The sequence below is a fragment of the Carassius carassius genome, chromosome 21 (genome assembly GCF_963082965.1).
Source record: "Carassius carassius chromosome 21, fCarCar2.1, whole genome shotgun sequence".
Classification (NCBI taxonomy): Eukaryota; Metazoa; Chordata; class Actinopteri; order Cypriniformes; family Cyprinidae; genus Carassius; species Carassius carassius.
The window spans coordinates 4,208,534-4,234,923 of NC_081775.1; the positions used below are offsets into that span (position 1 = coordinate 4,208,534).

The 26,390-nt window shown below is 39.1% G+C and overlaps 1 pseudogene; it reads right to left on the reverse strand.

Annotated features, from left to right (window-relative positions):
• Window positions 1-25,579, reverse strand: part of LOC132098233 (serine/threonine-protein kinase mTOR-like) — a 121,744-nt pseudogene extending 96,165 nt beyond the window's left edge.
• Window positions 25,580-26,390: the final 811 nt, after the last annotated feature.

A 26,390-nucleotide genomic window follows, 5' to 3' on the forward strand; every position in this document is an offset into this window, starting at 1 on the left:
AAGGTGGGTCGCACAAAGTCACTTGGCTGCAGCTAATTTTGCGTTTCAATGACACACAGACACTAACACAGTTCAGTCTAGGGCTGCACGAATGTGACGAGTGGGGCGGGGCCTAGTGCCATGGGAACAGAGCTAGGCCGGTGGAGTGATTGGGAAATGAGCAACACTCACCGGTCTCAAGAACCACGGAGGAGATCGGAAAGATACAAAAGAGGAGCGATGACAGTGAAGGACGAGAGAGGACCAGGCCTGGGTTTTATTTTGTGTTTGTTTTTTATTTGTGCACGGCAGTCATCCGAGAGGGGCTGTCGCGCTGTTTTGTGTTTATTTGGTTATTAAAACTTTGTTTGATTGTCCGCCGGTTCCCACCTCTTTCCACGAAGGAGTCATCGAGGCGGTGGGCTGGAGTGAGTTCGCCCCCCCCCCCCCCCGGCAACTCACTCCAGCCCACCACATCGAGCACCCTCGGCGGCAGACTCCTTCGCCCTGCTCGATGGCACTGCGGATTCACCCCAGCGGCGAAGGATCTTCGGCAGCGCGCCCCTCCTTCCTCCCTGGCTTCGGCACCAGTGTAAAACATTAAAATCTTCACAATCACAGGAAGAAGGAGGCGGGAACTGGGAACCCACTCATCACAACGATATAGCCCACCAACATTAATAATGAACTGCAATATCCTTAGTGTGATTTTCAAATTGCAATTAAGTCCGTGTGCGTTGCGTGTTTTGAAGGTCTCAGAGCAATGTCATTAAAAGGTTCAATCGGTCTTTTTTTACCTATTTCACAATTATTTTAATCTCCAAACTGTTTTAGATAGTTCTGCTTTGCTTCTTATGCTTTTCTAAAAAAGTGTTGGATTGTGCTCCGTTCTCGCCGACACACACGGAAGGATCATGAATGCAACAAAACACAGCAGCGCAGATCACACTTCACTGGAGTGAGCCTGCTTCACGTTTTTATGGACACTACATATTTTAACGCCAGTAAACAAAAATTAAAACTTGTAAATTTGTAGTGAAATTTTCAGTTGTACTCTAAAATAAAATGGTTATTTTTCTTAAATACTTAATTTCTGTCATAAAAATTTTAAGTAAGATTAGGTTTAAAGTAATTTCACTCGTTGTTTTTTTTTTTTTTTTAATATTTTGGTGGGTCGTGAAATATATTACACTTGTCTAGGTGGGTCGTGGAATGGAAAAGTTTGGGAACCACTGATCTAACAGACAACATCATCAATTTTGTTTTGTGATATCTATTAATGTGGCAATTTGCAATTTAAATTCAATCTGTTTTAGTACTTTATGTTTTGTTTTCTTATCTCTTCACAGGAATTTCTGAGTTAGGCTGACATGTCCATGCATGTATGACCGTAATTTTAACACAACACTTTGCAGTGGATTGATACTGGCTCTCTGGTTTGGTCTATGATTCTCAGTGCCTGGTGCTTAGCCAGTAATTACGTGATCTCTCGCAAGCATAACACTCAAGTAACAAGCTGTTCTATGGGAAGTTGATGTGATGCAGTTATACTGTCCTTGAAGGGATAGTTCACCCAAAAATTAAAATTATGTCATCATTAGCTACAGTATGTTTCCATACACCTATTTTACATATATTCTGGGATACTGCTTAAAAAAGGCTGACTGGAAATGCCAAGATACACCGCAAATCTCATGTGCTCAACTGAATCAGATCATTTTTTTTATTTAATAAGAAATGTGTTCATAAATTATAAACAGGTTCTGGCCCACATTGACTTTTTAAAATTATTATTTTTTTCATACTATGGATTATGAAGTTAAACAGAAGAAATAAACTCAAAGATTTGGAACAACTTGAGAGTACATAAGTGACAGTATTTTAATTTGTATGTGAAGTATCCATTTAAAGTCTATTTTTCCCTCCTCAAAATTAAATTATTATGTTAAACAGCTAAAATATTTTTATTTTCTTGCATAACACAGCCTTGTACACAAGTTGTGTTTAAGTTCTTTAAATATTTCCTGTAGTGTGACAGGCCTTATCATAAACTGTACAATAAACAAATTTACTTAAAATAAATATGTTTAAAATATGGACAGAAAAACAATTAAAATATACTGACATTATCTAATGGTCATGCAGAGTCATGAATCTCTAAATTAAATGTAAAAAAAGGCCATACTATTATATTACCAATTATTGTCCTGTGGTGTGAAATAAAATGCCTTTCTAACTGTGAAATCACTTTAGGATTTATAAAAATCTTACTAAACTGGACCCCAACAAATAATATAATGCAATGTCAAGCTTAAGTTAACAAGAGAGAGAGACTGGCCTCCTGTTTTTACTTACATTTGTAACGTTAATGTGCAGTTAAATAAGTTTAATTTATTTACATAGGAGTTGGACATAAAATCTAAAAATATTGTACCATGTCCATTTGCCAATACTCTAAAGTAAAAGGTGACCTCTCTTCACAGTGCAGAGTAAAAAGAGGTAAGACTGGAACGCTGGAAAGTTAAAGCTAAATGACCTTTCCACTCGTCTTGTTACATCGTTACAAAAGTAGATTTTTTTTCTGAAAAAAAAAATGTTTTTAAGTGAGAAGAAACTAATTCACTGGGTTTTTTTTTTTTAAAGAGTCTGTCTTCCTCTCATGAAGGAGTGCTTTCATTGGTCTTATATGAAAGGCTACTAATGGCACATGGAATGTTGTTGGCAGGGAAGGAATTTCCCAAAACCTATTACAGTCATGTAAAATTAAGCCATTTGACAAACTAAATGGAAGCCACAAGTCTCACTTTATTTAGTTTTAACCACCATTACATATTGCCTTATGTAACAGGAAACAAGTATTTGACGTCTTGCATAATTTGTAAAATATTAACACAGCATTTCAAAAAAGTGCTAAAATGCTTTTTTTCATTTGATGGACATTAAGTATTTGTTCTTTATAGTAAAAGGCCCTGGGGCGCTAGGGGTCACTACATACTCTATGTGTCTAACTGCACCATATGCGCCAGCGGCCCAGAGGCTCTGGTGGTCAGTACACACAATGCATCAAGGGGCCTGCAATCCTAATGTAAACTCTAAACATTATTCTAAATATTATACAAATACTGTATACAAAATGGCATTGTCACGATGCAATTTTCCTGTGACTCTAATTTAATTAGTCAATGCCATTTATGGCCTTGGTGATTCACTCAAAACAACCAGTCTGTAGAACTGAGTCATGAGCCATGACTGTAGCATACAAGTCATATATTTCCAGTACTGTATGCACCAGATAAACAACTGCTATTAAAATCAATAGGAATGCTAATGGATGGCTTCAGATACTGCAGACCCCTAACATTTTTGCACATTCAAGGAGAAACAATCTGTACTTGACTGTACATGATTGGAAATATTTCCAAGGGGCACTGCGAAGGGAATCACTTGTTTTCATGAGCATTTTAAGTGAGTTTGTGAGTGTTTAGCTTCGAGTGCTCTTCAACATGTACTTCATAAAAGCGTAGGTGACATGAGGTTGGGCGGTGGGCAGGGGATGCTCACTCCCAGCAGGAGAATGAGGGTCTTATGGGTTAGCACCTGATGAATACACAAAGAATCTCAGTTAAGATCATAGTTTATCAGAATTTCAAGAATGTGTTACTGCCATTTGCCAAACTATGTTAGTTAATCAGGCTCAGTCTTGTTATGTCTTTTATGTCTCTCAGTATCTTATGTTTTTATATTGAAATTTTAATGACAGGCTTGTGTGGGAACTGCAGGGGGTTGATGAAAATCATGTAATTTAAATTGTAAATGTTATATATATATGTGTGTGTGTGTGTGTGTGTGTGTGTGTGTGTGTGTGAGAGTGCATGTAGAGTGCTGTAGAATTAATCAAAATAAAACTAGAATCAGGATATACTGTAGCTTATAGCAATTATGAAATAGAGCGATTTTCAAATTAATAAAAGCAACTTACAATTGATGACTAATATAAATATTAGTGCTGGGCAATGATTACATTTTTTAATTGCATTATTGTCTGCGGTTAATAGCAACTACAGGTGCATCTCAATCAATTAGAATGTTGTAAATAAGTTAATTTAATTCATTAGTTCAACTCAAAGTGTGAATAACCTAGTGCCATTTTGGAGAAAAAAGTATTGGCGTAGCTTCGTAATATTACAGTTGAACTCCTGATGTCACATGGATTATTTTACTTATCTCCTTGCTAAGTTTCTGGACGTTGATCACATAAGGACCGTTGCTGTCTATGGGAGGTTCAGAGAGCTGTCAGTGCTTCAAAAATATCTTGATTTGTTTTCCGAAGATGAACAGAGTTTGGAACGACATAAGGGTAAGTAATTAATGACAGAATTTTCACTTTTGGGTGAACTATCCCTTTAATGATAGCCATTCAAGGATTTTTTTTTAGCAATATATAATTCCAAATATTTATATTTGATTGGTTTAGTCATGTTGTAAAAAAACTCTATAAACCTCATTAATGTAAAACTTATGTTTTTATAAATGTAACAATAGTATAATATTATCAGATTTAAATAACACAAAGTAACAGGTGATTTTAATGCTACGTACCTAAGAGGAACTATGTGAAGTTAATTTATTAGTCATTGGTTTGATTTATTAATACATAAACAGCAACAAACAAAGTAGCGACAAAGAATGTATGATTGTGTGCTTTCAAATAGTTGAAAATAAACAGCCATTTTCCTAACATTAGGATCCTTTGGAATGTAATGCTATTTTTATTCACATAATCCCAGTCTATCCATAACACAGCAGTGCATGGGTCAAAGAGGTGATGATGGAGAGGCAGGCGTTGATCTTTGTAGGCAGTATACATAATAAAGAAGAGGACATAATTTTTTTTTTTTTTTTTTGGTAACTTGGTTTCAGTAAAAGTTGTTTTTTGAGATCTGAAACTTAATGTCACTTATATGTCAAATGAGCACAGGAATTTGATTTCTCAGTTCATGCCCCCTTATTGTGTTTATTTTATATACTCTAACTTTTATTCAGCTCCACATTTTGCCAAACAAGGCCCCTTAGATTCAGGAGTGTGATGTCTGCATTCATTTAATCCGGTAATTCGGCAAACAGCAGCGTACTTTATAACACCAGTCAGCTCGACTTGATTAATGCAATTTTCCTCACTGTATACTTACAATAAAACGAAAAAGGATATCAAACACCACTGGGGGCCTGATGTATAAATGTTGCGTACGCACAAAATGGGCATAGAAATATGCGTACGCATTTTTCCACGCACATATCGGGATTTATAAAAAATAAACTTGGGGTAAATAAGTGCGCACCGTAAGGATGCTCTTGACCGTGCGTACGCACTCTTTTAGAAGAGTATGTGTTTTGGCGACACCAACTGGCCCAAATAGCAATAACTATTTAAAATAAAAAACTTCTAAATTATCCTTTTACATCACCCAATAAATCAAATTGCATCAACCTGAATTATCATTATAAGCATTCTTAACCAGGTGCAAATACTTTGAATTTACACATTTTTTTTAATGAATGGGCTATAAAAAGGTATGTGCGTATATAACATAGCGCTGTTAGAAGACCTTGCTAATGACGCTCTACGGAGGGAGCGTGTTTTCAGAGACCGTGAAGATTTCCTTGCTCATGAGCCGATTTCGATTCCCAAGAGCCATCCTCTTGGAATTGTGTTCTGAATTACGGCCAGTATTGGAAAGACCCTTGCTGAGAAACCACCCGCTGACCCACACCCTGTGTGGACCCACACCCTGTGACCCACACCTTGCGCTGACGCAAACCCACACTTATTTAATTATTTTTTTAAAGCACAATTTCATATTAATAAATGCAAATTTTCAGGAAACAAAACATGTTTTATAGCATTTAAAAATTAAGTGAAATGTTATATTGAATCAATATTGCCCTGGAAAAAACAAAAAGCTATCTGTAGGCTATTTTACAAGCATGTACTTTCTTTAAAGTATTCATATAATATTGTTTATAATTGTTACCTCTGTCTAGCACTTGAAATGTTATATTAATTGTCCCATTGTATTTACATTCATTGTTTTGTTATATTTTCTTTAAAAAAAAATTGTAAATGTTTTACCTCTCAGGAGACAGTGGTTATCCCCTTAGAATGTGGCTGCTAACTCCACTAACTAGACCCCAAACCGAACAAGAACGGCGTTATGCCGGACGTGTTCAGTGGTCGAAACACACTATTGGTCTGCTAAAAGGACGCTGGAGGTGCTTGGATAGGTCTGGTGGCACAGTATTGTACAGCCCTACAAAGGTTTGCCGCATTGTGGTGGCTTGCGCAGTGTTGCACAACATTGCTCAAAAGAATGGTATACCTGTTCCATCGAACGCCCACTCACTGGGCTTGAAGTCATTCCAGGATTAACTGTTCCTTTAATCATTAAAAAATGTTTAATTAAATAAAGGTTGTATTGCATATCTGTAAATGTGTGAAATAAAATGTGCACTTGATGACTTGCTTTTGTCTTTTTAAGTTACATTTTTAGCATATGAATAAACAGGAAAATTGACTATTTTAATAAACGTATATCTTAAGGGCAGCTGCATCTATTGCTAGATTTGTCACTTGGATATTTTAGGACTTTCCACTTCCATGGAATTTGAATTGGTTGATTTAAATTATCCACAATAAAAATGCAGAATTTTAAACAGACAAAAACTTATATAATGTGTAGATAAATCAATTACTATCACATCCATATCACCTTGGAATTCTGGAAGAACTCCACTTAATCCTGTTTCCCCTATAATCACACCCACCCTTGCATCAAAGGCTGAGAGGTCAGTGATTCCTTGACCACCACCAGTTGTTACGACACTGCGCCTGTGTGCACATATTCTTTTTTTACGACTACTTTTAAGTCAGACCATTTTTTTTGTCTCTTGGACTGTGCTAGGCACCGAGGTAACAGCATTGACTGCTTCTGTTACTTGCTCCCATTCTAATATCTTTATTTTATTTGAAATGCCCGCAGAGAGCCCACCAAATAAAACTTTTTTTCGGCCCTCCACCTCAGACAGCAGTACCTCCATCTCGCAGTCGTTGAAGTTTCTTTTTTTTGCTCTTCGTTTCTGTTCTTCCATTTTTAGCCAAACAGATCAATGACAATTATCGGTCGTATTAATATGCAGAGAGATCATACATATTAAAAATAGGCGGTCTTAACCTCCAAATATGGTTATTTCGGGAGGAGATTGGGGTAAGCTATAAGCAAGTGCACCTGCGCACAATATTCAAATAATTGTGATTTATAAAGTGAACCTTGTGCAGGTTCTGGCGTACGTACGGTTTTATAAATCTGAAAACTTTTGTGCGTACGCAAATTCTGCCTTATGTGCGTACGCACACTTTAAGGATGAAATCTACGCAAAGTTTTATACATGAGGCGCCTGGTCTGAGCCCGAACAACATAGGGGTCCTGGCCTGTCTCAATCTGAGGATCAAAGACGGGCACAGAAGGCTAGTGTCACAACTCGTGCTCCTCCCCCACCTGCGGGCAGGGATAAGAGGAATCGTGGGTCACGAGGAGGTAAGCAGAACCTAAGTGATGCCTACTATGCTGGACCTATGATGTTTTTGGCTGGTTCTATGTTCATAGCAACCACCTTACTGATGGTCTAGACTAAAAGGAGGCGCCCCTTGAGCGGGGCTCGAGCGCAGGAGGGTGGGTGAGTATGTAACCCTTTCTGTATATAGTTATGTGTATTAAATTGCTGGTGGTTATGTGTCTACTAATAAACTCTGTGAGTTTCCTTTGCAGTGCTCAGTTACAGTGTTTACTAAACACTTGTCAGCACCAGCCATCCGGCTTCATGGTCTGGTATTAGGCCTCTGAGATCACAGGTTTCTGCGGGAGCTTCCTTGATCATCAGCCCTGTCACAGCACTGCAGGGACTTTCATTAGTTCTGCTGTCACATCCAGCGGAAAGTGGAGGTGGCAGTTACAGAAGTCTTCTTGTATATGCTCCCCTCTCCAGAGGTTTGTTTAAGACTCTGCGCACTTTCTGAAATCCTGTATGGTAAGGGTTATGTCCACAGATCGAGTTGATGACTCTCAAACATGTTGTTTTAGAGATGCATCATTCCATATATGAGCTGCTCTATCAGAGTGCCACGAGAAAACCTCCTTAGAACAGTATTTTTAAATCCATGCTATGGTAAGTGTGCACGTGAAGTCTTTGCGTACTTTCTGAAATTCACACTGTGATTAGTTTGCACGCTAGTATTCTGGGTTCTTTCTAAAATCCTATATAGTGAGGGCTTCGCGTGGGGTTCTTCGTAACCTTTCTTGGGTTGGTAAAAGCCCTGTTCATCTTGGGCGACACTCCGCCTCTAAACAGGGTGTTGTTACTAGAGATCAGTTGAGACAGCTCCTTCAGCAAGCTTATGCAAAAGTAAGCGGTAGCCCCTGTGTGCAACCCATTCTCACTCCCAAGGCTTCAAAAACTGAAGCATGGTCAAGTGCCTCTAGCATCACTAAGAAGACGCCAAATGTGCCCCTCAGCATTGCTATTTCAACGCACTACAATCTTCAATTGCACAAGGACTCACCTCTTTAACTCTTTATCCCCCCCACACACCGAAATGGTACCTGAATCAGTATTTAGACTTTGCAGTGGTTTGATTTTTGCAGAAGATGTAACTTTGTTTTAATTTTAAGCTTAAAATTAATACATTTTGACGTTCCAGCAGCCGATATATTGTATACAGAACAAGTGATAAAAACAATCGTTACAATGGTCTTATTTGTTTTGATAAAGCATTGTGTTCTCTTTTTCAAGCTTCATACAGTAAACTTTACTTGGTGTCTTCCTAATGCTTTTATCATAAAAAAAAAACATCAGTTCTCATCAGGAGTTTTAGTAAAGGACATATTCATGTACAGCCATCCCCTAGTTCCAGTCATGAAGCGAATTCTCTACTTACTCTGTGTGCAATTAATATTGCTCATAAAAACATATAATTAAGTTTATTTAAAATAAGGTTCAGACCAGAGCATTTGATGAGTAAAGGTTGATTCAAAAAAATTTGAAACAAACCAGGGACCTAGTACCTGGGAAGGGCTGATCATCGCAAGATTGACTGAGACTCAGTAATAGCTCTTTTAGTTTTTAGCAAAGTTTGTAAGAGTTCGCTCTTAAAAGAACTGCTGAGCTCAATATTGCAAACCTGAAAAAGGAGGACAAGAGTATCTGCAAGCAATCCTGTAAGATAGAAAGGAAGGAAATATTATTACATTACATTACATTACAATACATGGAACTTATACATTACTGTGGGGTTTTTTTGACCATAAAAGCAGCCTTTGTAAAGATGCTGTATAATTAAATGTTCGGTGGTGTCAAAAGTATTGGCATTCATTACTAGAAGTAGAAGTATAGATACTAGGGTTTAAAAAGACTTTTGTAGAAGTTGAAGTATCAACTCAAGCTTTTTACTCAAGTAAAAGTGTAAAAGTACAGGTTTAAAAAACTATGTGACGAGTGGGGCGGGGCCGAGGGACGTGGGAGCGAGGCCGGTGGAGTGATTGGAGATGTCAATGTCAATGTCACCTTTATTTATATAGCGCTTTAAACAAAATACATTGCGTCAAAGCAACTGAACAACATTCATTAGGAAAACAGTGTCAATAATGCAAAAATGATAGTTAAAGGCAGTTCATCATTGGATTCAGTTATGTCATCTCTGTTCAGTTAAATAGTGTCTGTGCATTTATTTGCAATCAAGTCAACGATATCGCTGTAGATGAAGTGTCCCCAACTAAGCAAGCCAGAGGCGACAGCGGCAAGGAACCGAAACTCCATCGGTGACAGAATGGAGAAAAAAACCTTGGGAGAAACCAGGCTCAGTTGGGGGGCCAGTTCTCCTCTGACCAGACGAAACCAGTAGTTCAATTCCAGGCTGCAGCAAAGTCAGATTGTGCAGAAGAATCATCTGTTTCCTGTAGTCTTGTCCTGGTGCTCCTCTGAGACAAGGTCTTTACAGGGGATCTGTATCTGGGGCTCTAGTTGTCCTGGTCTCCACTGTCTTTCAGGGATGTAGAGGTCCTTTCTAGGTGCTGATCCAGCATCTGGTCTGGATACGTACTGGATCCGGGTGACTGCAGTGACCCTCTGATCTGGACACAGACTGGATCTGGTGGCCACGTTGACCTCGGAACAAGAGAGAAACAGACAAATATTAGCGTAGATGCCATTCTTCTAATGATGTAGCAAGTACATAGGGTGTTATGGGAAGTGTTTCCAGTTCCGGTTTACCTAATTAATGCAGCCTAAAAATCCTTTAACGGATTTGGATAATAAAAGCATATTAGTATGTTATGTGTATGCCAGGTTAAAGAGATGGGTCTTTAATCTAGATTTAAACTGCAAGAGTGTGTCTGCCTCCCGAACAATGTTAGGTAGGTTATTCCAGAGTTTGGGCGCCAAATAGGAAAAGGATCTGCCGCCTGCAGTTGATTTTGATATTCTAGGTATTATCAAATTGCCTGAGTTTTGAGAATGTAGCGGACGTAGAGGATTATAATGTAAAAGGAGCTCATTCAAATACTGAGGTGCTAAACCATTCAGGGCTTTATAAGAAATAAGCAATATTTTAAAATCTATGCGATGCTTGATAGGGAGCCAGTGCAGTGTTGACAGGACCGGGCTAATATGGTCATACTTCCTGGTTCTAGTAAGAACTCTTGCTGCTGCATTTTGGACTAGCTGTAGTTTGTTTACTAAGCGTGCAGAACAACCACGCAATAAAGCATTACAATAATCTAACCTTGAGGTCATAAATGCATGGATTAACATTTCTGCATTTGACATTGAGAGCATAGGCCGTAATTTAGATATATTTTTGAGATGGAAAAATGCAGTTTTACAAATGCTAGAAACGTGGCTTTCTAAGCAAAGATTGCGATCAAATAGCACACCTAGGTTCCTAACTGATGACGAAGAATTGACAGAGCAACCATCAAGTCTTAGACAGTGTTCTAGTTTATTACAAGCAGAGTTTTTAGGTCCTATAATTAACACCTCTTTTTTTTTCAGAATTTAGCAGTAAGAAATTACTCGTCATCCAGTTTTTTATATCGACTATGCAATCCATTAGTTTTTCAAATTGGTGTGTTTCACCGGGCTGCGAAGAAATATAGAGCTGAGTATCATCAGCATAACAGTGAAAGCTAACACCATGTTTCCTGATGATATCTCCCAAGGGTAACATATAAAGCGTGAAGAGTAGCGGCCCTAGTACTGAGCCTTGAGGTACTCCATACTGCACTTGTGATCGATAGGATACATCTTCATTCACTACTACGAACTGATGGCGGTCATATAAGTACGATTTAAACCATGCTAATGCACTTCCACTGATGCCAACAAAGTGTTCAAGTCTATGCAAAAGAATGTTGTGGTCAATTGTGTCAAACGCAGCACTAAGATCCAATAAAACTAATAGAGAGATACACCCACGATCAGATGATAAGAGCAGATCATTTGTAACTCTAAGGAGAGCAGTCTCAGTACTATGATACGGTCTAAATCCTGACTGGAAATCCTCACATATACCATTTTTCTCTAAGAAGGAATATAATTGTGTGGATACCACCTTTTCTAGTATCTTGGACAGAAAAGGGAGATTCGAGATTGGTCTATAATTAACTAGTTCTTTGGGGTCAAGTTGTGGTTTTTTGATGAGAGGCTTAATAACAGCCAGTTTGAAGGTTTTGGGGACATATCCTAATGACAATGAGGAATTAATAATAGTCAGAAGAGGATCTATGACTTCTGGAAGCACCTCTTTTAGGAGCTTAGATGGTGTAGGGTCTAACATACATGTCGTTGGTTTAGATGATTTAACAAGTTTATACAATTCTTCCTCTCCTACGGTAGAGAATGAGTGGAACTGTTCCTCAGGGGGTCTATAGTGCACTGTCTGATGTGATACTGTAGCTGACAGCTGAATGGTTGCAATTTTATCTCTAATAGTATCGATTTTAGAAGTAAAGTAGTTCATAAAGTCATTACTGCTGTGGTGTTGGGAAATGTCAACACTTGTTGAGGCTTTATTTTTCGTTAATTTAGCCACTGTATTGAATAAATACCTGTGGTTATGTTTGTTTTCTTCTAAAAGAGAAGAAAAGTAATCGGATCTAGCAGTTTTTAATGCTTTTCTGTAGGATATGTTACTTTCCCGCCAAGCAATACGAAATACCTCTAGTTTTGTTTTCCTCCAGCTGCGCTCCATTTTTCGGGCTGCTCTCTTTAGGGTGCGAGTATGCTCAATATACCATGGTGTCAAACTGTTTTCCTTAACCTTCCTTAAGCGTAAAGGAGCAACTTTATTTAAAGTGCTAGAAAAGAGAGAGTCCATAGTTTCTGAGATAGTTTCTGAGATGAACTACACCTGTTCGACCCGCCGGTCTCGAGGCCCACGGAGGAGATGGAAGGATATAAAACTGGAGCGACGACAGTGAAGGATGAGAGAGGACCAGGCCTGGGCTTTTAGTTGTGTTTTGGTTTTTATTTGAGCGCACCAGTCGTCCGTGAGGGGCTGGTGCGCTGTTTTGTGTTTATTTTGTATTATTAAAATGTTATTTGATTGTCCGCCGGTTCCCGCCTCCTTCTTGCCGATGACTAGGAAGTTTTAATTCATTACAGTGGTGCCGAAGCCCGGGAGAAGGAGGGACGTGCTGCTGAAGATCCCTCGCCGCTGTGGTGAATCCGCGGTGCCATCGAGCAGGCGAGGAGTGTGCCGCCATGGACGCTCGAGGCGGTGGGCTGGAGTGAGTTGCCGGGGACGGGCGAGCTCGCTGCTGGCCGCCCACGATATGGAGGGGTGACTGCCGTCCGTGAGGGAGCGGAGGAGTCGGCGCCGTTCGCCAGGTGGCCGGAGCCTGCTGCCATCCGCCGGAACGGGGAGGAGCACGGAACGGGGGACTCCTGCCGGCTGCCCAAAACCGGAGGAGCCGTCGCCGTCCACTGGGTGGCGGAGGAGTGTCGTGCCGTCCGCCGAGGGCCGTCCAGTGCCACCGCCAGGCACCGCAGAGGAGATCACCCAGCTGGTGGAGGGCCGAGCAGAAGTGCTTCTGGGAACCGGAATTATTATTATTATTTTTCTCTCTCTCCCCTCTCTCGTCTCTGTCGCTCCTCCTTCCATCTCCTTTTCTCTCGCCTCGTCTGTCCTACCCCCAGGTTCCCGCAGGTCCCCGTGAGCGGTCCCCCCCCCGGAGGGAGGGGGGGGGGGAGTAGAGCGCAGTCTCAGGAGTACCCCCCGGCCTGCGAGGGGCGATGGGGGTATGTGACGAGTGGGGCGGGGCCGAGGGACGTGGGAGCGAGGCCGGTGGAGTGATTGGAGATGAACTACACCTGTTCGACCCGCCGGTCTCGAGGCCCACGGAGGAGATGGAAGGATATAAAACTGGAGCGACGACAGTGAAGGAGGAGAGAGGACCAGGCCTGGGCTTTTAGTTGTGTTTTGGTTTTTATTTTAGCGCACCAGTCGTCCGTGAGGGGCTGGTGCGCTGTTTTGTGTTTATTTTGTATTATTAAAATGTTATTTGATTATCTGCCGGTTCCCGCCTCCTTCTTGCCGATGACTAGGAAGTTTTAATTCATTACAAACTACTTAAAGTATAAATATAAAAGTAATGTAAGGAAATGATCAGTTTTGTGAATTACTGTATGCTCATTCATTCAAAGTAGCGAAAACTTTAAACGAACCCAACACTGGCTATGTCCTTGCTGGAGTGTGATGTAATTTGTGTCATGTGCAGGTGGATCGCGTACATTGTCAATCTTTTGTTCGTTATCTGGCTCGGCTCGGTGTTCATCTTCAGTTCTCTCTTCACAGCAGTTCAGTCAGTGTACTGTGTGAGTACATTAATTACTCTGGGATATTGGTTTGTTTTAACTCAGAGGGAGTGTCAGCCACATTAAAAAAGTTAACAGCTTAAGTCATTTGTGGATTAATGCTTATTGGAGACGAGAACTGTTTCAAACGATTCAGTTCGATTTGGTGAACTGGTTCAAGAAGATCCGGTTACATCGAGTGATTCGTTCACGAACCGGATATCATTGAACTGTTGTGTTTTGAACTCGCTCACAACAGACATGGAAGAGAAGACAACGCTGAATAACGTCCTAGTTTTTGTTTTTTTTGTACCAAAATGTATTTTCGATGCTTGAAAAAATTCTAACTGACCCTCTGATGTCACATGGACTACTTTGAAGATGTCACATGGACTACTTTGAAGAAAGGTTTTTATTACCTTTCTGGACATGGACAGTATACCGTGCACACAGTTTCAATGGAGGGACTGAGAGCTCTTGGACTAAATCTAAAATATCTTAAAGTGTGTTCCGAAGATGAACGGAGGTCTTACGGGTTTGGAACAACATGAGGGTTATTAATGAGTTATTAATGACATAATTTTCATTTTTCGGTGCACTAACCCTTTAATATTTAAGACTACAGTATAATGTACATATGCACATTGTACATCCCTGTGTATCTTAATATTTAAGACTACAGTTTACTTTCATGCATATTATTTTGCGTTCTATATTTAATTCTACAATATACAATTTTTTTTTTTTATTCTTATATTTTTATTGTTTACTTTTATTTCATTCTTACATAGCTATATTTATGTATATTTTTATCTGTGTTGTTTTTCTTTAATAATTGCACTGTCCATGGAGCGGACCTGACTCACATTTCACTGCTGGTTATATATGTTATATATATAATTGTGTATATGATGAATAAAAATCTTGAATCTTGATGCTAACAGGACTGTTATCTGTAGTGTAACTGATCTGGTTCTGACAAATTAATCAAAGATTTGATATACTGCATCACGTGACACATCAAACTAGCTCCACTCGTGGAAACATAAATGCCGAGGTGCAGAAAGATATCATGTATAGTTGGAACAAGAACTGATGGAGCTTATTTGAAGTAATTTATTAAGAAGCCAATGGACAATATAAACTTTCTGACTGTGTGGGCATCTGGCATCTGACCACTGACAACACAACTGATTCACCAATATTGTGATACTGTCAGATGAGACGGTCCTGGGGCTTGTACAATATCATACTAATAATTCAAGTGTTAAACTGAATTATTAAGACTGTGATGTGCGACTGTGTTTAGGGTTCATTTTAAAGACTTTGGCCCTGTCCAAATACCCACACTTGCAGTCTTGGCCACTTGAGAGCATGTGTACGTGACAGTGTGTGCACAAGACTGTCCCTGATCTTAATAATGCCAAAGCGCAGCATCCTTAACACACACTAAACCTCTCCAATACTGCTCCGGAGTGCTATACAATGCTTAGTGTATCCCATCATGCATCATGTTTTGGAATAAATCGTCAGACTTTTTGCCGAGATCTCACAAGAGGTTACGGAAAACTTTCCAATGTACAGTATGTGAAATATTGATAATAATAATTAGATATCAAAAATCTCTGTAAACACTTAAGTGTGTCTCATAAGGCCAATCCTGGTCTTTGAGAACACCCAACACTGCACATTTGAGATGTCTCCCTATTCAAACACACCTGATTCAACTCATTAGCTCATCAGTGAAGACTCCAAGACTTCAAATTTGTGTGTGTTAGATAAGGTGTCGCTGTTGGACAGTGTTTTCTCTACTTCCTGTTGGCCTTCTGTAGCAAATTGTAGCTCCGTGTAGCTGTTTTTATTTTATTTTTTTCTCTAGAATCTTTATCTTACTATCACTCTCTGTTTTTTAAAGTGGTAAAATATAACTTAATTCACACCATATTTCTGATATTATCGATCAATCTTATCAGATTAACTTTAATCGTTCACTTTTATTTTATTTACGTGAGTGCAGTACACCTGCAAAGCGTTAGCACTCATTAGCTTGTCATTAGCGTTTTCATTCGAACCTATCGCTGTTTTCTTTTCTCCTCTCCCTCGCTCCAGTTTTTCACAAGTTCATCAAACAACCGCAGTAAGAATTTTCATCAAGCACGGTGAGTAATGGCTTCTCCTATCATTGTTTCTTGCACCTCTTGCCACATGTACAGTTTATCTATCTCTGTTGCTGATGAGGGATTCACATGTGATAAATGCAGGGAAATAGTTAGGCTGACAGAGAAGATTTCAGAATTAGAGACACGCATCCAAACTTTAATTGAGGACAGTAAGAATGTTAGGGCTCTAGATACGGCTTTGGATGCGTCTAGCTCAGGGATTCCTGTACATTGTTCGGTTCCGGAAACAGAGCCCCAGCAGCAGGGCAACTGGGTGACGGTGAGGCAGCGTAGTCGTGGGTCAAAACACCGCTCTTCTGTTCCGATCAAAACATTAAACAGGTTCTCCCCACTCAGTGATGCACCCACTGAGAAACCTGATGAAAGTGCTCTAGTTATTGGTGATTCTATTGTACGGAACGTGAATATAGAGACACCAGCCACCATAGTCAAATGTTTACCGGGAGCCAGAGCGCCTGACATCTTGGCAAATTTAAAAGTGCTGGCTAATGCTAAACGTAAATACAGTAAGATTGTTATTCATGCCGGCGCTAATGATGTTCGACTTCGCCAGTCGGAGATCACTAAAAATAACATTAAAGAGGTGTGTGAACTTGCAAGCACGATGTCAGACACTGTAATATGCTCTGGTCCCCTCCCTGCTTACCGTGGTGATGAGATGCATAGCAGATTGTCATCACTCAATGGCTGGATGTCTAAGTGGTGCCCACAAAATAACATAGGTTTCATAGACAATTGGACGAGCTTTTGGGGCAGACCTGACCTGTTTAAAAGAGATGGTCTTCATCCCTCCTGGGGTGGCGCCACTCTTCTCTCTAGAAATATGGCAAATAGTCTTAGTGTTTATACTTGACTAACTGGGGCCCAGGTCAGGAAGCAGACAGACTGGCTAAACCGACCGTCTGCTAGCTGCCTCCCGTCACAGAGGTCAGTTAATTCTCAGCACATAGAGACTTTTTCACCTAGATATCACACTATAGAGACTGTGTCTTTTCCCCGAACTAGAAAATACAAAAAACGTCCAAACCAAGTTAAGATTAACAATTTAATTGAGGTTCAACAAATAAAAAACAGAAGCAATATGGATAAACAAATGATAAAGCTTGGCTTATTGAATATCAGATCCCTTTCTACGAAAACACTTTTTGTAAATAATATGATCACTGATCATAATATAGATGTACTCTGTTTGACAGAAACCTGGCTAAAACCTGATGATTACATTATTTTAAATGAGTCCACCCCCCAAGATTACTGTTATAAACATGAGCCACGTCTAAAAGGCAAAGGTGGAGGTGTTGCTTCAATTTATAACAATGTTTTCAGGATTTCTCAGAGGGCAGGCTTCAAGTATAACTCATTTGAAGTAATGGTACTTCATATAACATTATCCAAAGAAACAAATGTTAATGATAAATCCCCTGTTATGTTTGTACTGGCTACTGTATACAGGCCACCAGGGCACCATACAGACTTTATTAAAGAGTTTGGTGATTTTACATCCGAGTTAGTTCTGGCTGCAGATAAAGTTTTAATAGTTGGTGATTTTAATATCCATGTTGATAATGAAAACGATGCATTGGGATCAGCATTTATAGACATTCTGAACTCTATTGGTGTTAGACAACACGTTTCAGGACCTACTCATTGTCGAAATCATACTCTAGATTTAATACTGTCACATGGAATTGATGTTGATGGTGTTGAAATTATTCAGCCAAGTGATGATATCTCAGATCATTATTTAGTTCTTTGCAAAATTCATATAGCCAAAATTGTAAATTCTACTTCTTGTTACAAGTATGGAAGAACCATCACTTCTAACACAAAAGACTGCTTTTTAAGTTATCTTCCTGATTGTATCCAAATTCCTTAGCATATCCAAAACCTCAGAACAACTTGATGATGTAACAGAAACTATGGACTCTCTCTTTTCTAGCACTTTAAATAAAGTTGCTCCTTTACGCTTAAGGAAGGTTAAGGAAAACAGTTTGACACCATGGTATAATGAGCATACTCGCACCCTAAAGAGAGCAGCCCGAAAAATGGAGCGCAGTTGGAGGAAAACAAAACTAGAGGTATTTCGTATTGCTTGGCGGGAAAGTAACATATCCTACAGAAAAGCATTAAAAACTGCTAGATCCGATTAGTTTTCTTCTCTTTTAGAAGAAAACAAACATAACCCCAGGTATTTATTCAATACAGTGGCTAAATTAACGAAAAATAAAGCCTCAACAAGTGTTGACATTTCCCAACACCATAGCAGTAATGACTTTATGAACTACTTTACTTCTAAAATCAATACTATTAGAGATAAAATTGCAACCATTCAGCCGTCAGCTACAGTATCACATCAGACAGTGCACTATAGATCCCCTGAGGAACAGTTCCACTCATTCTCTACTATAGGAGAGGAAGAATTGTATAAACTTATTAAATCATCTAAACCAACAACATATATGTTAGACCCTATACCATCTAAGCTCCTGAAAGAGGTGCTTCCAGAAGTCATAGATCCTCTTCTGACTATTATTAATTCCTCATTGTCATTAGGACATGTCCCCAAAACCTTCAAACTGGCTGTTATTAAGCCTCTCATCAAAAAAACACAACTTGACCCCAAAGAACTAGTTAATTATAGACCAATCTCGAATCTCCCTTTTCTGTCCAAGATACTAGAAAAGGTGGTATCCACACAATTATATTCCTTCTTAGAGAAAAATGGTATATGTGAGGATTTCCAGTCAGGATTTAGACCGTATCATAGTACTGAGACTGCTCTTCTTAGAGTTACAAATGATCTGCTCTTATCATCTGATCGTGGGTGTATCTCTCTATTAGTTTTATTGGATCTTAGTGCTGCGTTTGACACAATTGACCACAACATTCTTTTGCATAGACTTGAATACTTTGTTGGCATCAGTGGAAGTGCATTAGCATGGTTTAAATCGTACTTATATGACCGCCATCAGTTCGTAGCAGTGAATGAAGATGTATCCCATCGATCACAAGTGCAGTATGGAGTACCTCAAGGCTCAGTACTAGGGCCGCTACTCTTCACGCTTTATATGTTACCCTTGGGAGATATCATCAGGAAACATGGTGTTAGCTTTCACTGTTATGCTGATGATACTCAGCTCTATATTTCTTCGCAGCCCGGTGAAACACACCAATTTGAAAAACTAATGGATTGCATAGTCGATATAAAAAACTGGATGACGAGTAATTTCTTACTGCTAAATTCTGAAAAAACAGAGGTGTTAATTATAGGACCTAAAAACTCTGCTTGTAATAACCTGGAACACTGTCTAAGACTTGATGGTTGCTCTGTCAATTCTTCATCATCAGTTAGGAACCTAGGTGTGCTACTTGATCGCAATCTTTCCTTAGAAAGCCACGTTTCTAGCATTTGTAAAACTGCATTTTTCCATCTTAAAAATATATCTAAATTACGGCCTATGCTCTCAATGTCAAATGCAGAAATGTTAATCCATGCATTTATGACCTCAAGGTTAGATTATTGTAATGCTTTATTGGGTGGTTGTTCTGCACGCTTAGTAAACAAACTACAGCTAGTCCAAAATGCAGCAGCAAGAGTTCTTACTAGAACCAGGAAGTATGACCATATTAGCCCGGTCCTGTCAACACTGCACTGGCTCCCTATCAAACATCGCATAGATTTTAAAATATTGCTTATTACTTATAAAGCCCTGAATGGTTTAGCACCTCAGTATTTGAATGAGCTCCTTTTACATTATAATCCTCTACGTCCGCTACGTTCTCAAAACTCAGGAAATTTGATAATACCTAGAATATCAAAATCAACTGCAGGCGGCAGATCCTTTTCCTATTTGGCGCCCAAACTCTGGAATAACCTACCTAACATTGTTCGGGAGGCAGACACACTCTTGCAGTTTAAATCTAGATTAAAGACCCATCTCTTTAACCTGGCATACACATAACATACTAATATGCTTTTATTATCCAAATCCGTTAAAGGATTTTTAGGCTGCATTAATTAGGTAAACCGGAAACACTTCCCATAACAACCTATGTACTTGCTACATCATTAGAAGAATGGCATCTACGCTAATATTTGTCTGTTTCTCTCTTGTTCCGAGGTCACCGTGGCCACCAGATCCAGTCTGTGTCCAGATCAGAGGGTCACTGCAGTCACCCGGATCCAGTACGTATCCAGACCAGATGGTGGATCAGCACCTAGAAAGGACCTCTACATCCCTGAAAGACAGCGGAGACCAGGACAACTAGAGCCCCAGATACAGATCCCCTGTAAAGACCTTGTCTCAGAGGAGCACCAGGACAAGACCACAGGAAACAGATGATTCTTCTGCACAATCTGACTTTGCTGCAGCCTGGAATTGAACTACTGGTTTCGTCTGGTCAGAGGAGAACTGGCCCCCCAACTGAGCCTGGTTTCTCCCAAGGTTTTTTTTCTCCATTCTGTCACCGATGGAGTTTCGGTTCCTTGCCGCTGTCGCCTCTGGCTTGCTTAGTTGGGGACCCTTCATCTACAGCGATATCGTTGACTTGATTGCAAATAAATGCACAGACACTATTTAACTGAACAGAGATGACATAACTGAATCCAATGATGAACTGCCTTTAACTCTCATTTTTGCATTATTGACACTGTTTTCCTAATGAATGTTGTTCAGTTGCTTTGACGCAATGTATTTTGTTTAAAGCGCTATATAAATAAAGGTGACATTGACATTGACATAAGAGAGACACCAAAACCGTCAGTGCTGGGGGCTCTCCAGGACCAGGATTGGGAACCACTGCCATCAGGTCATGAAAAGTTCGACACACACTTGTGGTCATCATGCTCACTCGAACACTTGGCCAAATACAGGAAATACGTCAAATAAGTAATCAAGAGGTCAAGTGCAAAGATGGCAAGTGTGGGTACAACAACAAATGCTGTACAAATGATAACAGCAGGAATGTTTGATAAAAGGGTAAAACTATCACAGACCTACCTCTGCAAATGTCTGCCTTCGCAGCTTTCTGTCTTCTCCATTTCTGAAGGAATACCTCTCCACAAACACGACTGAGCTGACTGCTTCCTTCACGTCTTTTCAGCTAAAAATAAAAATAATAAAAAAGGGGAGAGAAAATAAAATAGAATTATATACAGAATGTTAATAATGATCTGTGAGCATAATATTTAAGATATAAACTGATATGAATGAACTGCAAGATGGGAAAAATACATTATTTATTTATTTATTTATTTTTAAAAGGTATTAAAGGCATGGTACAGTACATATGATTACTGTGATATCTGTCAAATAAAAGCTTATCAAAACACTACCATTACAGTGATACAAACATAGTTAGTTTGGTGATTTTTGTACCATTACTATACCATAGTAAAACTACAGTTACTGTGGTAAAAGCATGGTAAATGTCATTACTGTGTTTTAACTTCAAATTTCATTTGTCACTATTGTAAGTGTCGTGGTTATCACGATTTTACTTCAAAAACAACTTGCATCTTTGAACCTGAAATTAATATAAAACGTATTCAAGGTCTATGGCACGTCACGTGACAGATAAAGTTTAATCACCTCAGTTAGCAGCTGTGTTCATTTAGTTAAACGCAATGAAACTCAAAGACAGCCTCGGATGACTGATATAATACAGCGATTAAACATACGGTGCTAATCTGATTAAATTGAGAAGACAGGATACATTTTTTAACAGGCATTAAAAGAGCGTATTTACAACTACTCACCCAACCTGTGGCACTTGTAAACTGATGGAAAGTATCACGATGTATGGTGAACACTGGTGTCAAAAGTATTCACATTCATTTCTCAAGTAGAAGTATAGATATTATGGTTTAAAAAGACTTTTGTAGAAGTTGAAGTATCAACTCAAGCTTTTTACTCAAGTAAACGTGTAAAAGTACTGGTTTCACAACTACTTAAAGTATAAAAGTAATGTAATGGAAAAAAATGCCATTAAGAACAAAACCTTAGGCCACGCCACAGGTGCCTATTGTGCACTACCCCACCCCGTTAAAAAAAACATTTTTCTAAAGGCCATAGGCCATAATGACTATAATGTTATATTAAAATGTTCATGTTGAAAAATTTGGGATGCACTAGGCTACCTGTTTCAGCTCATTGAAATAAACATATGTGCCCATTGAAAATGAACGAACTTTAGTACAATGCAAATACATCAAAGAACTAGAGATATGATGATTAGTTGCCTATAAGTATTGTAATGGTGAAAAAAGTCAAACTTCAGAGGCATGTCATCAATAACCTTTAATGGAATGTAAATATACATCCAAGCTTAGCTGCAGGAATCTGCGAGGGCAATGGACAAGAACATTGGTGTACCCAGGGCAGGCTTAGTAACAATTACCCTTGTATGGTTGTCTTTTTACAATAAGCATTAGTGCTGTCAGAATGAATGATTAATCTAAGTGATTAATCAAAAAATAAAAATGAAAAATAACTCATAATCCTGATACCTTCTTGATTGATACCTTCCTGTATTCGCTACATATGTCTGCTATGTTCAGTGTTGGGGGGGGGTGACGAGTTACAAAGTTGGTATAGTCTACTTATCACAACATTGTCAATCACGTTGTCAATCGCAAATGCTAATTTATTCAAACGTCTCGCTACCGAACTACCTACAGTGGCTTATTTTGCGGAGGACGAAGAGAAAGCACTCATTTGGTAAATGAGCCAGTGAGAAATAATAACTTTGAAGTAGGGTCCGGTGCCATTTCGATACTTTTAAAAACCTGAACCGATACTTAAAAAAAAAAAAACAAAAAAAAAAAAAACTATGGATAACATTAAAGAACATTACAAATATTTAAAATAAATCCATAGCTTTCACCTTGGATGCTCTTGTTTCCCAAGTTGTTCTTCCCTTACTCTAAGGCTAATAAATGTATTTCACAATCTGGGTAATTATTTAATACAAAACCACACATAATCTTTCCGCTGTATCTCTAAATATCTCTCTGATATTTACTTAAAATGAGTGCTGTCTGTCACTGTCTTTAATCAGTTCTGTGAATTACTGTATGGTCATTCTTTATAAAGTAGCAACAATTTCGTTTGTAAAGTACAGTACTATGCAAAAGTCTTAGGGACATTAGTATTTTCACCCCAAAAAAGGGTTTTAAGCCAGTTATTTATATCTTTTGCTGTAGTGTGTCAGAAGGAAATATCAGTTTGCCATTTATTTTAATAATAATCTAGTGCGATTTTGAATGCACAAGCAGTCTGACAACGGCAAAATGAATGTTTGGAAATGTAAACTGATATTTTCTACTGACACACTTCAGCAAAATATATAAATAACTGGCCGAACACCATTCTTTTGGGTGAAAATACTAACGTGACTAAGACTTTTGCACAGTAGTGTATAAAGTACGTATGAATAAATTAAGTATATTTAAATAAGTGTAATTAAAGTATGCGTTCATATGTGTTAAGGGCTAGATTGTCACTGGAGGAAACAGATGTGGTGTGATGAGCGGTGAACAGCGAAAACTTTACAGTAGTTGAGAAACCGACTGCTCCGTGAATTTTTGTAAACCGTATTTATGAAAAGATCTGCACAGATACAGATATTCTGTGATTTGTGTCATGTGCAGGTGCGATGGATCGCGTACAAACCAATAGGGAGTCGGAATGGTATATGTTTATACTTCTCATCCAACCACAATCAAATTCACTCCAAGCGGATGGCGCGATTTATCTGGATAGTTTTTTTTTTTTTTTTTTTAATGATGATGAAGCCGAAATGAAATATCAGTAACGAACCTACTTTTAAAATGTTAGGAGTAGAAAGTACAGACACTTGCGTGAAAATGTAAGGAGTAGAAGTAAAAAGTCGGCTGAAAAATAATTACTCAAGTAAAGCATAGATACCCAAAATTTCTACTTAAGTAAGGTAATAAAGTAATTTTACTTCATTACTTGACACCTCTGGTGCTGAATGAGACTTCTTGAACGTGATTTCATATCGATAAACATCTCATGTCCTTCGTGTCGGAGTACTGACGGCAAAGGTTTCCCACTGAAAGCAATGATATAGCGACGCCGATTGGCACATTTGCGTCTTCATAGTGACGCTAGAGGCGATTGACCATGCTTCAGTTTTTGACGCCTTGGGAGTGAGAATGGGTTGTGTGACATGCAAGACTTAGTATAAAATGCTAGGTTCTTAGCCGTGTCCCTTTAAAGGAATCGTTCTTGATTCCTAGCCTTCAGCTCTACCCCAGGCTGAGGCCCAAACAATTAAGTTGGGTATGTAGCTTAGACCTTTGGCCATAAGGGGTACTGTCACAGACAGCCATCTAAATGTCTCAGGGTACCTCCCATGGTAATGGTAGAGATGGTACTTAGTGTTCGCCATGATTCTGGCCTGCACTCCCCTCAGCATGGCAGCGTGGGTATACTGTTGGTGTTTTTTCAATGTATGCTTCAGACACGGGTCACAACGAGGTGTTCCCCATAGCGACCCCTTGAGGACGCAGAGTCCCGTTCCCTACTCAGGGAACCATGGTTACATTCGTAACCTGAGACATTTTTTGACATAAATGACAAGAAACTGAGCAGATGACAGCTATACAGAATGGTGTATTAGCCATTAATTTGAGAAAATGTGTCAACAGAAAGATGAAGACGAAGATGAAGGCGTCTACAGCTATTACCATTGCATAGCCAGACTACTGACTTTTAGCAAAACTATGAGCTAGTGTTAAGATTATAAAGTGGGCAGTCCTTGGCCAGAATAAGTTGCTTCTACACATAACAGTGAAAGTGGATAAAAAATTAAAAGCTGACTGTACATTAACCCCCTTTAATAAAACATATTTCAATATTCTGAGTCTGTAAATCTCCTGGACTGAAGCTGACCAATTAACTGTTGACTAATATTTCCTTGTCAACAATACATCAGTTCTGCACTCTCACACATCCCTTTATGAATGGAAAAGTCTGCAGGTTGGCAGCATTAGTTCTCACAGTTAAATGTTTGTTTTCCCCTGTCGAACTACCTGAGCATATAAAAGAAACACAAGCCGACATGCTACGTCAAGGCACCCTGCTGAGCTGATGTCAAGCCAACCACAAAATGTTTTCACATATAACATTAGCCAGGTCAGGACAGGATTATTGATGTAGGAACAAAACAGCAACAGATGGAAGTTATGGTTTTGAATCAGTCTGATGAATCCTTTCTTTGTGAAACTTAGAAATGAATTACTACTGACTCACTGTTTATATGACAACATGTAGTGACACAATTAAAAATGTATATTTGCAAAGTTATTTTGTAATAAATCATATTTTAACTTAGATTATAGAGATATACATATATAATTCCGAATACTCCTTTAACTCGGCAAGTACCTGCAGCCCCTCCCACCATGTTTCTCTTATGATGACCCTCCTCTCAGGAACCAGTTTAAACTGGATCACCTCCTCTATCTCAGACAACACCTGATAAGACACCATGGCCTTTGAGAGAGAGAGAGAGAGAGAGAGAGAGAGAGAGAGAGAAAGACAGAGAGAGAGAGGGGGAAAGATAAAGAGAATATAAAAGATGGTATCTTAACTATATTAACAAAAGCAAAGAGTTCTTTTGTTTGCACTCTTTAAACATTTGAATCACTAGATTAAACACTTTGTAACCGAGGAAAGAGATTATATTAGATTAAAAGATTAGATCGATTAAGTTTCAATATCTCCCCCAATGTGAGTGGATGTCTGTATGTGTTTATTGGCATCTTATTCAGGCAAGAATAATGTAACACAGAGACATGGGCTTCGGGTTTATTATGTAACAGTCTCTCCTGAAATGGTCTCGTCTTTACCTCACATGCTGAACAACAATTACTCAATGAACAATAAAAATAAGTTACTTGTGTCAAATGATTACTATCTTCTATACTAAAACTGAGGTATATGCTCTTACCCCATATGCTCTACTGTAACTCTCTCCAGTCATGGCGGTGAGCTCATCAACCAGCAGATCTCTGGCTTTGTCCAGTGTTGCCAGATCTCGCGAGACAAATAAGCAACCAGGCCTGTGAAAAAAGCCCAAAACAAGCGACTTTTTCTACGGACACCCCCCCCCCCCCCCCCAGGTTCTGGGAGGAGAATAATAAATAAACTGTGTGCATGGTTTTACAATTCGTGGGGACGGATTTTAAACTGTGGGTACAGACTGTCAATTTACATCCATGTGGACAGATTTGGTAAACTGTGCGCAGTCTTACAAGACTGCACACAAGGTACAGTTTATTTATTTTTCTCCCCCCTGAGC